The following is a 12,227-nucleotide window of genomic DNA, read 5'->3' as shown; positions in this document are numbered from 1 at the left end:
AATTGACCTTCAAGAAGAAGCACAACCGCCATTTGGACCAATCTACTATTTATCTCAAAATGAGTTAGGTGAATTCAAGGAGCATTTGGCCAAGAACTTCATATGCTATTCCAAATCTCCAACAGGAGCTCTTATTTTATTTATGAAGAAAAAAGATGGATCATTGCGGATGTGTGTTGATTATCGAGGACTCAACAAAATCACTATAAAAATTAGGTACCCGCTACCTTTGATATCTAGACTTCTTGATCAGTTGAATCAAGCTAAGATCTATACAAAAATATATCTACGGGGATCATACAATTTGGTACGCATTAAAGAAAGAGATGAATGAAAGACTGTGTTTCAAACAAGGTATGGACATTTTGAATACAACGTCATACCTTTTGGACTTACAAATGCACCATCAGCATTCCAATATGTAATGAATGTTGTCTTTCAAGAGTTTTTAGATGATTTTGTTGTTTGTTACCTAGACGACATCTTAATCTATTCTAAGAATATAAAAGAATATGAACTTCATGTTTGCCAAGTATTACAAAAACTAAGAGATGCAGGATTTTATGCCAAGATAGAAAAGTGTGTATTTCATACTACACAAGTCGACTTTTTAGGATACATCATTTCAAATGATGGACTTATGATGGATCTTAAAAAAGTTCAAACTTTATGGATTGGAAGATCCCAAAAACGGTAAGAGATGTCTAATGGTTTTTGAGATTTGTCAACTACTATCAGATCTTCATCAAAAACTTCTCTCAAGTTGCAGCTCCACTTACATGTTTGACTTGCAAAGACAAACTTCAATGGAATGAAGAAGCAGAAATAACATTTGAAGCTTTGAAGACAACCTTTGTTTCTGCACTAATCTTGTATTGTGTCGATTTTTCTAAGCCATTTTTTATGGAAACAGAAGCATCAGACTTTGCTTTGGATGTTGTATTGTCACAAATGGGAACAGATGATAAACTTCAGCCAATAGCTTTTCATTCCAAAAAATTTTCAGTAGTCGAGATCAACTACGAGATCTACGACAAAGAACTCTTGCAATCGTGGATTTGTTTCAAGAATGGTGCCATTATTGAGAAGATGCTTCTTGCCTAATCACAGTGTATTCAGATCACAAGAACCTTGAATATTTTATGTCAACACGTGATTTGAATCGTTGCCAAGCCTGTTAGAGTATGTCTTTGTCAAGATTCGAATTCAAGATCACTTATTGACTAGAAAAACAACAAGGTTTGTCAGATGCACTCTCTAAACGATCTTATCTTGCATCAAAGGAAGCAGATGCTGCTTTTGATGAACAACGAACAATTCTCTTGAAGCCAGAGCATCTTCATCTTCAAGCAATGAAATCAACACTAATTATTGATTCAACTTTTATTAAGCAAGTTCAGTCAAGTATGTCTTCTGATCTTCTTATTTGTGATATGAAGAGAAATCCTTCAAAGGCTTATGAGACTTCCAAGTTTGAATTCAAGAAGACTCTACTATATTTTGAGGGACGCCTATATATTCCAAAAGGTGAAACTTGATTATGTGTTCTTCAAGCTTGTCATGACTTTCCAGCAGCATGACATCTTGGGTACAATAAAACTTTGGAACTAATACCCAGGGACTTTTGGTGGCCACAAATGTAGAAAGCAGTCAAAGATTTTGTACAATCTTGTGATGTTTGCTCAAGATCAAAAACTCCTCATCATCGACCTTTTGGACTTTTTCAGCCATTACCCATTCCAAAACAATCATGGTCTTCTATTTCTATGGATTTTATCACGGATCTTTCAATCTCAGGTTCTTATCACTCTATATTTGTGATAGTAGTTTGTTTTATCAAGATGGCACATTTCGTACCATGTACAAAATTTATCACAAGTGAAGAAACAACTAAGCTCTTTCTTGACAATATCTATCGCTATCATAGATAATCCAAGGATATTATATCAGATAAGGGAACTCAATTTGTATCAAGATTTTGGCGGATTCTTTTCCAGATTTTAAAAGTGGATATAAAACTATCTTTGGCATTCCATCCTCAAATTGATGGACAAACGGAGCATATTAATCAAGTTTTGGAGCAGTATTTAAGATGTACCATTAAGTACCGACAAGATGATTAGACAACTCTTTTACCATTCACAGAGTTTGCTTACAATAACATGGTACATTCTTCTACAAAACAAACACCTTTCTTTGCCAATTATGGTTATCATCCATGAATTGATATTTTTGACTTTTCAAAAGTTGATAATCATGCTGCAAAAGATTTGACAAATCATTTGTCAGAGCTATATGCAATGATGAAGGCATAATTAAAAGAAGCTCAAGAACAACAAAAGGTCAATGCGGATGTCTATCAAAATGAACAACCACCATTCCACATGGGTGATAAGGTATGGTTATTTTGTCGCAATATCAAGACCACTCCTCTTTGTGACAAGATGGACTATCGAAGGCTTGGACCATTTTCTATTTCTGCACAAATCAATTCAGTTGCATATTATTTACATCTAACGGAGTCAATGAAAACCCATCCAGTATTTCACATGTCTCTTTTTGAATCATATAAGACAGTGGACATACCAAGAAGAAGACAAGCTCCACTTCCTCCTACAGAAGTAGACAATAATGAAGAGTTTGAAGTAGAAGAAGTCTTAGATTCAAGGTGATGCCAAAATAAATTAGAATATCTTGTCCATTGGTGCGGATATGATATTAGTGAATGTACATGGGAGTAAGTAAAGAATCTTGTAAATGCAACAAAGGCGGTGGAGGCTTTTCATCAATGACATCCATCAAAATCAAGATGAAAATCTTTCTTATAAAAGAACCAAGATCTAGGTAAGATAACATTCTATTTTCAATCTTTTTTTGTAGCTTCTTTGTAGTTGTGACACTCAAGAAATGGAGAACCAACAATCAGCAGATTTGACTCAAGAGCCTTTGTTTGCTAATCTAGAGGACGAGACATTACGATTGTCTCAACCTTCAAGATGACAGAATCGAGATGACGATCTTCAAGAACAACATGTTCTTCCTCGAATAGATGGTGAGATATAACGCGTTTGGTATCAAGATCTTGGAAGAGGCTCTTGATATTTGGTGATTTTACTAGAGGTAGGAACAACTTTTGATGGTGTTTCAAATATTTTATTTGAATAAAGTTATGAAGGCCTCAGCAATGATCAAATAACTGGGTGGTCTTCTCGCCCTAGTATGTGATACTACCGATGGTTGAGAGGCCCTATCAATAATCTTCGAAGAGAACAAAGATCAGAATATGTGGCGGATACAATTTGTCACATCATAGATTTTCTCAACATATGATTACCACTCCTCGTGGAACTCGTCCCTAGAAGGGGGGGTAATGCCACGGACATACATATAATTACCTATATGAATAGATAAAAGTATGTAAAAGTAGGTTAATTGTGTAATATCTTCTAGAGAAGCTTCTTAGAAGCTTCATAGACGCTGCTTTGACTTTATAGGAGTCTATAGTTGACTTTTAGGTTAGAAACTTGGTCAACAAGTTAGCCATGTGCCACGCATGTTGGAAGCTTAAAGAACAAGCTAACTACGTGGTCCATCCATAGAAAACTTGCCTTGCAAGCAAAGGCATGTGGCCTAGAAAGTCAACATATATTGGAGGTCTTATAGAACATCGCCACGTGGCTTCTAGTTAGATAGTATATATAGAGGCAAGAGTGAAGCCCTCTTCACTCTTGTCAACTCCTTTCTTGCTTCTAGTCTAGTTTCAAGGGTCTCTAGTTTTCTTGTATTTTGGCAATAGCCATTCCAGTTTCTTTCTTAATATACATATTTCTATTTTGTCCTATTTCTTTTTGAGAAAAGTCTCACTTACTCTTTAGCTTTCATCGAGTTCTTGTCCCTGACAGATTGACAAGAGTCCACTTACAATATCAGAGCTTTGTCTTTTCTTGATTAAGAGTGGATTACCCCTTTTTCTTGATAAGACATAAGCGCATTAGAAGTTGCGGATTACCCTCTTTTAAACTGATATTGTTCTTAGTATTTTCTTTGTTATCAATTCATCTCTTCTATTTGTTTTGAGCATTGTTAGACATCTTCTCTTTTCTAAGTGCTACTATGGCAGAGCTTGTTGAAATGAAGAGTGCAATGGCACAGATGCAAGAACAATTGAGGGAGTTAATACTTGCGATGCATCAACTCAATTTACCACCACAAGGAGCAACAAGAATGGTAGGAAGTGAAGATATAGAGATGATTGGGGCTGCTTCAACATCTGCACCAAACCATGTCCCTTCTCCCAGAATGGAACACCCTTCGAGTGTTAGAGAACCGAGAGTTGCCTTGCCCGAGAAGTTTGATGGTACCAGATCCAAGTTTCGAGGATTCATCAATCAGGTCCAACTAGTGATTGAACTTCAACCCCAGAGTTATCCAACTCCAGGGTCACAAGTAAGATTCATTGGTACACTTCTTTCAGGTTCAGCATTGTCATGGTTTTCATCTTTTCTTGAACGACGAGATCCAATATTGGATAATCTGGAGGCTATTTTGGCGGAGTTTCGATCCATGTTTGGAGAACATGATGCAATTCGTGTTGCAACCAACAAGATCCGTATTTTGCGACAAGGCAATCGATCAGTAACATTATATGCTTCGCAATTTCGACAACTTGCAACTGATATCAAGTGGGATGATGCCGCACTTGTGAGTCAATTTCTCTACGGATTACAATATGAGGTAAAGAAATTGATGCTTAATTTACCTGATCCTCAAACATTGAGTCAAGCAATTGACTTTGCTGTGAAGTGCGACAATCGACTTTTTGAATTTCGATCCGAGAGTCGCACAAGTAGGCCTCAACGTTACTACAATTCAATCGCAACACCGACGTCTCCTCAACACATACCTTCAGAAGTAGAGGATATGCAAATTGATGCGGTACGTTTCAAACCTCTTACTGAGCAAGAAAAGTCTCGTCGTCGACAAGAAGGATTGTGCTTATATTGTGGAGAACCTAAGCACACTGCTCAACATTGTCCAAAGAAGCGACGTAACTACAAAATGAGGAGTACGGCTGTCAAAGAAGACAGTATGTCGGAAAACAAGTACATCCAGCTACAATAGGGACCGTGCAGCTGGAATCTTGTACAACTTCTAATGAAGGTCCTATCCTCTCCTCAGAACCATCTCCTTGTTTTATAATAGATGTGCGTTTAGGACCTAATAATTACAAAGCCTCTGCCTTGGTAGATTCAGGAGCCTCATCTTGTTTTTTAGATGAAGAATTTGCTAGATGTCATAGAATATCATTAATACAAAAAACTAAACCTGTACACGTAGAAGTCATAGATGGTCGTCCGTTGTCTTCTGGAGATGTAACTCACGAAACACTTCCTGTAGATGTAGTAATAAATGGTCATAGTAGTTGCGTAATTTTTAATATAATTAGATCTCCCTCTAATCCAGTAATTTTAGGCTTATCATGGTTAGAAAAGTATAATCCTCGAATAGATTGGATTTCTCGTAAACTTGATTTTCCTCAGAGCATTAGTAACAGTTCTATTAACCAAGTAAAAAACCATGAGTCTAGTATAGTAAAACTCACACCTATAGGTGCAAAAGCATTTATACACGCAGCAAAAGAAGGATCAACTTTTGCTATTTATGCTGCACCTATTTCTGAAAGCGTAAAGACTTCAAGTGGCATTCCAAGTCAATATCAGGATTATCAAGACGTTTTTGAGAAAAAGAATGCAGATATTCTTCCTGAGCATCGCCCATACGATTGTTCAATCGATCTCAAGGAAGGAACTCAGCCACCATTTGGACCAATTTACAGTTTATCGCAAGATGAGTTGGCTGAACTCAAGACATATATTGACGAGAATTTAGCGAAGAATTTCATACGCCATTCAAAATCTCCAGCACGAGCTCCAATTTTATTCGTAAAGAAAAAGGATGGATCTTTACGAATGTGTGTTGACTATCGAGGACTCAACAAGATCACAATCAAGAACAGGTATCCATTACCTTTGATATCAGGACTCCTTGACCAGTTAAATCAAGCTAAGATCTATACAAAAATAGATCTAAGAGGAGCATATAATCTAGTATGGATCAAAGAACGAGATGAATGGAAGACTGCGTTTCGAACCAGGTACGGGCATTTTGAATATAATGTCATGCCTTTTGGACTCACGAATGCACTAGCTGCTTTTCAACATCTCATGAATGATGTATTTCGTGAATTCTTAGACAATTTTGTCGTCTGCTACCTAGACGATATCCTGATTTATTCTAAGAATGTTGAAGAACATGAAATACATGTTCGTCAAGTATTACAAAAACTCAGAGATGCAGGATTGTACGCCAAGATGGAAAAGTGTGTATTTCACACTACTCAAGTTGACTTTTTAGGATACATCATTTCAAATGATGGTCTTATGATGGATTCTAAGAAAGTCCAAACAATCATGGTTTGGAAGATTCCAAAGACTGTGAGAGATGTCCAATGTTTCTTGGGATTTGCCAATTACTATCGGATCTTCATCAAAGACTTCTCACGAGTTGCAGCTCCACTTACACGCTTGACTAGTAAAGATAAATTCCAATGGAATCAAGAAGCGGAAGCAGCATTTGAAGCCTTGAAGACATCGTTTGTCTCTGCACCAGTCTTATATCGTGTTGATTTTTCCAAGGCATTTTTTATGGAAACAGACGCATCGGATTTTGCCTTGGGTGCAGTTTTATCACAAATGGGAACAGATGACAAACTTCATCCGATAGCTTTTCATTCAAGAAAATTCTCAGCAGCCGAGATCAATTATGAGATCCACGATAAAGAACTTCTTGCAATCGTGGATTCTTTTCAAGAATGGCGTCATTATCTAGAAGGTGCTTCTAGTCTAGTCACTGTGTATACAGATCACAAGAACCTCGAGTATTTCATGTCAGCACGCGTGTTGAATCGTCGTCAAGCTCGTTGGAGTATGTCTTTGTCAAGATTCGACTTCATTATCACTTATCGGCCAGGAAAACAACAAGGTTTGTCCGATGCCCTGTCTAGACGTTCTTATTTTGCACCAAAAGAAGGAGATGCAGCTTTTGAGCAACAAAGAACGGTCCTCTTGAAACCGGAGCAATTTCATCTCCGAGCAGTGAAATCAACATTGACTGTTGATTCAACTTTTCTCAAGCAAATCCAGTCCAGTATGTCCTCAGACCCTCTTGTTCATGATATCGAGAATAATTCTTCCAAGTCTCATGATTCTTCTAAGTTCGAGTTCAAGAATAATCTATTATATTTTGAAGGACGCCTATATGTTCCAGAAGGAAAAGCACGTTTGCGTGTTCTTCAAGCACGTCATGACTTTCCAGCAGCAGGGCACTTTGGATATAATAAGACTCTGGAACTCATATCAAGAGATTTTTGGTGGCCACAAATGTGGAAGTCAGTCAAAGACTTTGTACAATCATGTGATATTTGTTCAAGATCAAAAATTCCTCGACATCGACCTTACGGACTTCTTCAGCCATTACCTATACTAGAACAACCATGGTCTTCTGTTTCTATGGATTTCATCACAGATCTTCCAAACTCAAGATCTTATGATTCTATATTTGTGATAGTAGATCGTTTCACCAAGATGGCACATTTTATGCCATGTACAAAATCTATCACAGGTGAAGAAACAGCTAAGCTTTTCATTGATAATATCTATCGCTATCATGGATTGCCTAAAGATATCATATCGGATAGGGGAACTCAATTTGTGTCGAGATTCTGGAGGACTCTTTTCAAGATTTTAAAAGTGGACATAAAGCTATCTTCAGCTTTCCATCCTCAAACTGATGGACAAACAGAGCGCGTAAACCAAGTCTTGGAACAGTATTTAAGGTGTACCATCAACTACCAACAAGATGATTGGACAAACCTTCTGCCATTGGCAGAGTTTGCTTATAATAATACGGTACATTCCTCCACGCAACAAACACCTTTCTTTGCCAATTATGGCTATCATCCACGACTTGATACTTTTGATTTTTCAAAAGTTGATAATCCTGCAGCAGAAGATATGGCAAATCGGTTGTCAGAGTTACATGCAATAATGAAGGCGCAGTTGAAGAAAGCTCAAGAACGACAAAAGATAAATGCAGATGTATATCGTACAGAGCAACCACAACTCAACGTGGGTGATAAGGTATGGCTACTTCGTCGCAATATTAAGACCACTCGACCTTGTGACAAATTGGACTATCGTAGGCTTGGCCCCTTTTCTGTTTCTGAACAGATCAACCCAGTTGCATATCGGTTACATCTACCGGAGTCAATGAAGATCCATCCTGTATTCCACGTGTCTCTTCTTGAACCATATAAGACAGTGGATATACAAGGAAGAAGACAAATGCCTCCGCCTCCTATAGAAGTAGATAATAATGAAGAATTTGAGGTGGAAGAGATATTAGACTCAAGGCGGCGCCGAAATAAGCTGGAATATCTTGTTCATTGGTGCGGATATGATATTAGTGAGCGCACATGGGAGCCATCCAGGAATTTAGCAAATGCATCAGCTAAAGTCAAAGTTTTTCATCAACGACATCCATCAAAACCAAGATGAAAACCTCTCTTATAAAAGAGACAAGATTGAGGCAAGATAACATTCAATTTCCTATCCTTGTTTGTAACTTCTTTGCATTTTGTGACGCTAATTAGATGGAGAGCCAACAACCAGCGGATTCAACTCAAGAACCTTCGTTTACTGACTTACCGGATGAGACATTGCGATTGTCACAACCTTCAAGACGACGCAACCGAAATGAAGACCCTCAAGAACGACATGTTCTTCCTCGAATAGATGGTGAGATACAACGCGTTTGGTATCACGACCTTGGAAGAGATTCTCGATGTTTGGTGATATTATTGGAGATAGGAACGACTCCTGATGGTGTTTCAAATGTATTATTTGAAGGAAGTTATGAAGGCCTCAACAGTGATCAAATAACAGGGTGGTCTTCTCGCCCTGGAATGGGACACTATCGATGGCTAAGAGGACCCATCAACTATCTTCGAAGAGAACAAAGATCAGAGTATGTAGCAAATACAATTCGCCGCATATTAGATTTTCTCAATATATAATCACCGCTCCTCGTGGAACTCGTCCCTAGAAGGGGGGGTAATGCCACGGACATACATATAATTACCTATATGAATAGATAAAAGTATGTAAAAGTAGGTTAATTGTGTAATATCTTCTAGAGAAGCTTCTTAGAAGCTTCATAGACGCTGCTTTGACTTTATAGGAGTCTATAGTTGACTTTTAGGTTAGAAACTTGGTCAACAAGTTAGCCATGTGCCACGCATGTTGGAAGCTTAAAGAACAAGCTAACTACGTGGTCCATCCATAGAAAACTTGCCTTGCAAGCAAAGGCATGTGGCCTAGAAAGTCAACATATATTGGAGGTCTTATAGAACATCGCCACGTGGCTTCTAGTTAGATAGTATATATAGAGGCAAGAGTGAAGCCCTCTTCACTCTTGTCAACTCCTTTCTTGCTTCTAGTCTAGTTTCAAGGGTCTCTAGTTTTCTTGTATTTTGGCAATAGCCATTCCAGTTTCTTTCTTAATATACATATTTCTATTTTGTCCTATTTCTTTTTGAGAAAAGTCTCACTTACTCTTTAGCTTTCATCGAGTTCTTGTCCCTGACAGGAGGTAATGTCATAAACATATGCATGTAAGCCAATAATTACATGTATAAATAGGTAGAATTAAGTAAAAATAGATAAAAGTAAGTTGATTTTATAGTATTTGATATGAAAGCTTCCTAGAAGCTTTATAGACACTACTTTGACTTTATAGGTATCTTTAATTGATTTTTTGGGATTAGAAACGTGGTTAACAAGTTGGCCATGCGCCACACATGTTATTAGCTTAAAGACCAAGCTAACTATGTGGCCCTCACGTAAAAAAGCTTGCCTTGTAAGTCAAGGCATGTGTCCTACGAAGTCAACACATGTTGGAGGTCCTATAGAACGTTGCCATGTAGCCTCTAGTTAGATAATATATATAGAGACAAGAATGAAGCCTTCTTCACTCTTATCAACTTCTTTCTTGATTCCAGTCTAGTTTCAAGGGTCTCTAATTTTCTTGACTTTTGGCAATAGCCATTCGAGTTTCTTTCTTAATATAAATATCAAGTTATTTCTATTTTGTCATCTTTCTATGAGAGAAGTCTCACTTGTTTATTTGTCTTTATCATGTTCTTGTCCTTGACACATACATACATACAACATACATACACAACTTTGTCATTTCTTTTTCTGTAAATCACACATGAAAGGCTACAGTTTTTAAATTCAATAGTATGAACTTATATAAGAATATTTTAAGAGATTATGTATGTAGAAAACACCATTAATTTAGTTATTTGTAGTTATTGAGGAATTATTTTTATTATTTTAAATATCTTTTAGATTATGAAAAAATATAGTATTTTTAATTAAATTTAAATAGTTTCAATGCAGTTTGAATGTAATTTTAACATATTTTTATGATTTTTTTCTTGCTATATTTCATAATTGAACTTTATGATTTTATTCATTGTTAAATACATATGCTTATCTTTAGAACACATCTATATGTAAATGATTTGAATTCATTTTTCCATTCCTCAATATGTTTATATTTTTGTTGTTCCTCAAACATCTATCATGAATTTAAGTTGTAACTTTTTACCAAATTAAATAATTGAATATTCACTACTTCTTCAATAGTTTTTTATATACAGTAATAAAATTTATTTGTATCGTGTCTGAAAAACTTATCTCTATTCCATATTGGCCTTCAGTTTTATTATATAATCATGTTTTTAATATTTGATTGTGTTATCAATATTCTATCTTTGATAGATACTAAAAAAATTAAAATTAAAATTAAAACATATTGAAGTAGCAAGTATGTTAGATGTCCTTTATTAACTCCTTGCAGTCATTATTCACTCCATCTTAATACCATGTCACATATTTTTCAAACTGCATTCTACATCTATGAAAAAGAATTGCAACTTTATATAATATTATAACATTGTAGCTTTGCTTATCAGTGCTTGCTTTAATACACGAATATTCATTTGAATTTTTTTTCTTCTTTTTTTCTTGTATTGATTTTGCTATTAGATTATAAGCTAGTGAAAAAAAATGATAAAAATCATAATTTGTATCATATATATTATTAGAATTCTTGCATTTTTAATTTAGTAAATTATTATTTTGTGCCATATTTACTTTGTATATATATTTTTATAATTGTGCATGGCTTAGTTTGGAATATGTTTCTTGTGCAAGTATACCAATTCAATGTTAAAGCTTTCCAAATATCCAAACATAAATGAGACTATAGTTCTCAAGAAATTACTGTCGATTTTATTCCTAAAGATTTAAATGCATAATTTACATGGTGTTATAAGATGAGTTTTTGAAACTCTTTGTTTTGTTTGTCATCTCTATTTGAGATTAAATGTTTTTGGCAGTGGATCTTGAAGAAATGGACATATATATATATATATATATATATATATATATTAAGACAACATGTTCTAAATTATAAAATGGTTCATTAAAATTAGTTCCTTTTTATTGTCTATCCATTGCATTGATTCACATTATATATTTTTATTTCTATCATTACTTCATCCTTCAAATTTTAAGGTTTTATTATAATGATTAATTCTTACGCTAAATTGATTTCCATCTCAACCAATTTCTTCCTCTCATTGGTCACGTTCTTTTTGTAATTTCACATAAATTTCTTCTTAGATGTGCAAATGATTTGTTTCTTCTATACTCATTTTTATTTTTCCAATTTTGATCAGATACTTCATGAGTTTCTTGAGGTATGTATATTTTTTTCTGTTGTATTTAATTTAGAAATAATAAAACTATAACTTTAGCAATCAGAATTTGATACCCAAGTCAATCAAATTTTGTTTTTCTTGAAATATAAAATTTGTCTCCAATCGATGTAGATAACATACAACGAGTACAAGTTCAATTGTACTTGGACAGCCAACCACACGAACAAAATGGGAACAAGGAGGGAACCTCTTCACTTTAAAAGCAAGGCTCAAAAAGTGTCGAGACTTTAAAGTGAAAGGCAAAGGCAGCGAGTGAGGGAGCTCAGTGAGTGAGTGAATGAAGGAGGGCAGTGGGAACGGCAGCTTAAGGGAGCGCTGC

The sequence above is a fragment of the Physcomitrium patens genome, chromosome 16, assembly GCF_059467195.1.
Source record: "Physcomitrium patens ecotype Gransden chromosome 16, ASM5946719v1, whole genome shotgun sequence".
Classification (NCBI taxonomy): domain Eukaryota; kingdom Viridiplantae; phylum Streptophyta; class Bryopsida; order Funariales; family Funariaceae; genus Physcomitrium; species Physcomitrium patens.
This window is presented reverse-complemented; position numbering follows the sequence as displayed.